The following is a 6,262-nucleotide window of genomic DNA, read 5'->3' as shown; positions in this document are numbered from 1 at the left end:
TCATTCATAACTGTCTCCACTGAATCTGTGTTTATTTAGTCTCACCCACCCACCCATCTATATCTGGCTAGGTTCTTCACCCAGCACCATACTATAAGAGCTCCTACATTAATAAAGGGTTCAGAGTAGCAGCCGTGTTAGTCTGTATCCGCAAAAAGAAAAGGAGGACTTGTGGCACCTTAGAAACTAACAAATTTATTTGCGCATAAGCTTTCGTGTGCTACAGCTTACTTCATTGGATGCATTCAGTGGAATGCACCCGATGAAGTGAGCTGTAGCTCATGAAAGCTTATGCTCAAACAAATTGGTTAGTCTCTAAGGTGCCACAAGTCCTCCTTTTCTTTTTACATTAATAAAGTTACCCTTGTAACATTCACTGACAGAATTACGCTGGTATCAGGGAGACCAGAACTGGGCCCTGTGTCACTGTGATGCAAACCGTTCCCCTTTCAGGGACGATGTTTAAAGACATAGGTCTTAAGCTGTGCTAGTGAAAATGTGTGAGCAGGTGCAGTTAATGGCATGGGTCAAACTTGTGCCTTTATGTTCAACCCGGTTACTACTTTATCTAGAGTTGTTTACACAGGCAGGCAGGTACCTGTTTGCGCTTGTATTATCTGTTTTGTGCAGGAAAATGTGGGTTTTGAACATGTGCTTTCTTGTGCACATAGTCCACATGCATATTTGGACTCAGGAATTAGGATACATTTTTGAACATGTGCCCAGCTGTATTTATGGTGAGATGTTTAAGATCTCTATTTAGAGAGAAGAATGTAAATTCCTTATCTACCTGGATCCTACTAAGTGAAATTCCTTAGTAGTTTTCACTGTCCTGTGAGTTGTTTTGTCCCTTTCATTTTGTACATAGCTCCATGACTGTCTAGCAGTATTATGGAGGGTCTCTTGGGTGTCTCTCTGAAGCATCAGGTATTGGTTTCTGCTAAGATAGCAGACTTGATGGACTGATGGTCTGATTCAATATGGCAGCTCCTATATTCCAGTGATTCCTAACAAATGATTTACCTCTAGCTGTGGTGCATTTTTTCAGGTAATGCCATCTCGTAGCTGCCAGGACTGCTCAGTTTCCGATTCCTAGCTCTTACCCCTCAAATGCTCAGGAGATGACACTCATTATGTACTGCAAGCTGACATACGAGTTTATACAAGCATCCCTGTGAAGTACTGTGGCTAGCTAAGGAGTCCACAGCCTATAACCAGGAGATGGCACAATGTAACCACTCTACGAACACTGCTGTTATTTGCAAATGTCGTACAGGCGGCACATTAAGTAAATCTCAACGCTTGCTAAAACCAGTGTCAAATTACAAGTATTTTCATGACCCCCCCCAAAGGATGTATTCTGATTCTCACGTGAAAGCCAGAGTGCCAGTGAACTCACAGCAGGGTTAGTGGTGTGTATCTGTGTGGTGTGTGTGCGCATCTCTTTCCCGGCGGGTGTCTGTTCCCCCCCCGCCCCCCCCCCCGGGTGTGCTTGTGTGTGTACATAGGTTTCTTTCTGTGTCTGTCTGTGTGTCCATCAATGTGGTTGTATGTGTGAGCCGGGCAACATGTAACCATGCATGTGCTTGTATGATTTCTGCAGCATTGCACCCAGGCTGATTTTGGCAGCATGTTTTAAATTTAGATGCACACCTGCTTAATTTTCTCCCAAGCTAAAAAGAAAATACCTAACCCTAGAGCAAATGCACAATAGACCTCTGGAACGAATGTATTAGGGACCTGGAGCTGTCGTCACTCACTTACAATCACCTTTCCCCCTGCTCATGAGGTGCACACCTGTGGTTTGCTGGCAGTGCATTTCTTCTTAGCATGGGGGCGTCCCAGGTGTACAGCTAGTTTACATTCTTGGCTCTTCCTGTGAGCTTTTGAGAGTTTCTGCCAGTATTTGCGTGACTTCTGTGGACTCTTAGAATCATGCTCAGTAACAAAAACTATCCTCATCTCCTTAATATTAAACAGCCACCCATGTAACTCCACTGAAGTGAGTGAATCAGGCCCAAGCACCCTTAATTGTACCACTGTGCACAAGTGCATTATACCGTCTATCTACGTGTACCACTCTCGTCACTGTGGTATCTGAGCACCTCACAATCATGAACGTGTTTTTAATCATCACAATGCCTCTTGAAGATAGGGCCGTACTGTTATCCACATTTTACAGATGGGGAATTGAGGCGAAGGACAGAATAAATGACGTCCCAAGGTCACAAAGGAATTTAATCCAGGCCTCCTGAACGCCAGCCCAATGCTCTATCTACTAGACCATTGGTTTTCAAACTGGGCTGTTCCCTCCCTGCTGGGGGGCACGGCTAGGGCATCAGGGGGACTGGAAGAACAAGGAGGAGGGAGGTATGAGATGGGAGGAGGCATGACCTCTCCCTGCTCAGGAAGTGGGGGATGAGGGGGCATTCCAGCTCACTCCTCTCTCCAGAGACGGATGTACCCCCTTGGAAGGTATAGTTCCTACCTGCTTGCACAGGCTTTTGCACATATGTGCTGGGGATTGCGCCAGAGGAGCCTGCAGCCCATGAGTGATTTTGGAGGGTCCAGGTGTGGGGGCACAAGGAGAGCGGTGCAGCCTGGCTGGCTGTGTTCTGCTGGGAAGCGTGTCTTGGGTAGAGAATGGGCTGGGGAGCCACAGGACACGTGGGCCAGGGTAGACTCTTGGTCCCCAGGCATCTGTGGAAATACCGTTTCTTTTAGGAGGGGGTGCACCTGGGACATGAATTGCCAAAGGGGAGGGACAGCAAACAAAGTCTGGCAACCTCTGGACTAGATTAGCCTTCCTATCTTTACGTAAGCCTAGGCTAAGGCCATAGATCGGGGTGGCCAAACTGCGGCTCATGAGCTACATGCGGCTCTTTTACAGTAAAAGTGTGGCTCGCAGAGCCCACCACCCTCCCATTCTCTGCCTACCAGACTGGGAGAGGGGTGGAGTTCGAGGCTTCCTCCCTGCAACGGGGTGGTGGGGCTAAGGGCTTCTGCCCTGAGGGGAGGGGTGCCTCCCATGAGGCAGAAGGCCTGAGACCTTCGGTGCCTCCCATGAGGCAAAAGGCCTGAGACCTTCCTCCCCACAGAGCAGAAGCCCCGAGCCCCAGCAGGTAGGTCTGGCTCTCTATCTTCTGAAGATTATCATATGCCGCTTGGAGGGTCAATAAGTTTGGCTGCCCCTGTCATAGACTGATGTGTAGTTTTGATGGTGCATGAAGTTCTCCCTGTTATGCTTCTTGCCTACTTCTCAGGCATGTTGTCCAGCATAAGTAGTTGGCACTTGTGAAGTGCTGCAAGAATATTGGGTAAAAGGGACGGGAGGGATGCAAAGATCATGCTAATGAGATAGTGACTGATTTATATTACACATATGGCCAAATTAGCACCTTTAAAGGTGTTGATAGTGTGGAGAAATAGCCTGAACAACAATTCCTGCAGGCATTCCCACGTCTGCACTGGCCAGCAGCAGGAACAGAAATTTGGTGAGTAAGCCCCTCTGTTCTTCAACTTGATCCAAACTTTGCAAAGGTGCCTCAAGAGATTTTGTGGCTCCAAGAACAGAACTGGCTCCTATGGTTTCTCAGGTTACTGAATATCACAGATTTCTTATGTTCCTCTTTTCTGTTATACACACATCAAGCAGTTTCTCTCTATCTATCTAGGAAGTTAGGAGTACAAGCAAATGGAGGTGGTAAAGAAAGCTAGAGAGAATTAATTGTTCAGGTTGTCTTCTGTTCCAGTATCATTACAGTCATTTTTCCCTATATTACTCTTCAGTGGGTTTAATGATATGTGTATCCATCCTGGAACAGAAATTATTGGTATTGCTTTAGGTTTCAGAGCATAAATGCCATTTGCTTGCAAGCATAATAACGTGGTAGCTATTTGCCATTTAATTACGTGCTAAGTAACCATATAGTGGAACCGTAATTACATGCTACCTCAAGCAATGACAGGGAAACATGGTTATTTCTGTCTCCCAAATCAGTGTTAGCATAAATTTTTAGAGTAAAAAAAATGTCTGGAGACATGCAGACACATGTGGTTTTATGGTGCTTATTTTCCAAGTAAACTCTGTGTAGTTAGCATCATTATTTTTATTTGTTAAGTGCTGCTGGACAAATCAAATTCCAGGGTGGTTACAGTTTGAAAGAGAGAAACCGATAAGACAAAACATACTGGATAGAGCTGGCTGGGAACCGGATTTTCTGTTTCATGGGAAAATCTGCGATTCTGATTTTTATTTTTTTCCCCTTTCCAAGGAGCACACAACCAAAAAAATTCAACATTTCCCGTGAAATCAAGTTCTGATAAATTTTTGTTTCATGTCGATTGAACCATTTCATTTAGCTAAGAACAAAACCCTTTGTTCCAATTGTGACTCTTTAAAACTTTTAAAAAATGATTTTTAAATAGAAAAACCAATAAATGTTGTTTCAAAAAGTCATTTCAAAAGAAAAAGTTGAAATGGTCTGTTCCAAAATAGGATGCTTTGACATTTTTGAAACGCTTCATTTCATTTTCTCAAAATGAAATTTCTTCAAAGTCAACATGTTTTTCTATACATATTGATTGAGATGAAAATGTCATTTTTCATGGAAAAAACATTCTGACTGAAAACTTCCAACCAGTTTATACCAGGAAACCTGAAGGAAGTTGTTATCCTAGCGATATCTTTGTCTCTTCCTCTCTCTCATCTAATGTTGAGGTGGAGAAGATATTCGGCTGGCATGCGTTAGTGTGTGGCATGAAGATGGGAGTGGGAGGAGGAAATGAATGGGAAGTGAGGTCAGTGTGGTTGACAGTCACAGAGCAACGGGGTAAAAAGCAACAGGAGAAGAATGAGGCATGTAAAGAATGCAGCAGTGTTTGTATCCTGTTGAATCTTCGAGGGCAGTGCAAGGAAAGAACATCTGGATTTTCTCCGAAAGTTGGCATGCTGCACAATTTTCCTACTATGGTACTAGCGAAAGAGAAACTTAAACCAAAAACTGGACCCAAACACCCAAGAAGCTTGGTGATGACAGTTGGGTTCACAGGAAGGGAGGATTACATGACGTCAAGAGGGTCATGCACTGGGGTGAACTTCAAAATGTTCCTATAAGTACCTTGGCAACAGATGAGCCTGAACCCAAACCAGGGATCTAAGATTCCACAAGCATTGCATCAGGATGTGTCTCTGAACTTCATTACTGGCCCCTATCTCTGTATAAAGCCAAACCATAACCCCAAGCCTGAACACTCCTGAGCTTTGGAAAAGTTTGGATCCAGAGCCAAATTTTTGCAGCTCAGGCTCATCTCTGATCAGATGTTTGTGGGGCTTAGCTGAACCTGTTGAGGTTTGCCCATCCCTAGTGCATATTCTACCCTTGTTACAGATGGTATCGTCATTCATTTGTACTGCACGCGGAGCATTGTTAAGAAAGACTTAACACCATGTGTCCTGCATTCTGCTGCTGGCATCCAAGGCTTCACACATGCATTTTCGCTTTCATCTCTGAAGAGCAGTGGCATAACTCACGATAAATCAGGAGCTTGCATGTGATTGACATTTGAACTGGCAGGGAGAGAGCGAGAGAGAGAGAGAGAGCCTGACATCTGGCTTAAGTGTTCTTTGTGCCAAGGCTTTGATATGTCCTTGGTGGAGAACCCTATTCTACTGAATGCCATCCAGATATATCGGTGTGGGATTGTTCTGTCTCTCCCACAACATTTATGTGCTGCCCAAAGGCAAAGCACAAGCCGCAAGGGCAACCTCTGTGTTTCATCTTACTCAAATGTTCTCTTTAAATGTTTTTATTAAAAACTGATCATATTGAAGGAGTGTGGCCTACTGATTAGAGCAAGAGACTGGGAGTCAGGAGTCCCAAGTTTGTATGGCTGCCACTGACCTTGGTCAAGTCACTAAACCGCTCTGTGCCTCAGTTTTCCTTGCTGTAAAATGGGGACAAGAAGTCATTCTAGAGGAGGGATGTGAGGCTTAATTTATGATTATTTGTCAAATGCTTTGAGATGCTTGGATGAAAGGAGATTATATATATACACACAAGATATTGCCCTATATCAGTTTGCTGACATGGAGAGACTCAGTCCTGCAAATGTGCTGAAAACAAAAATTCATACCCATTAAACAACAGGTATTTATTTCTACTTGCGTTCCATGCACTCTGATTTCACTTTCCTAGATTAAGGGGATGCAAAATTTGGCCCTCTGTGCCTGATGAAATTGATTAAAAAACAGTGAATTGGA

Source organism: Eretmochelys imbricata, chromosome 4, assembly GCF_965152235.1.
Source record: "Eretmochelys imbricata isolate rEreImb1 chromosome 4, rEreImb1.hap1, whole genome shotgun sequence".
Lineage (NCBI taxonomy): Eukaryota > Metazoa > Chordata > Testudines > Cheloniidae > Eretmochelys > Eretmochelys imbricata.
The sequence above is the reverse complement of the archived record's forward strand: the minus strand, read 5'-3'. Positions refer to the sequence as shown.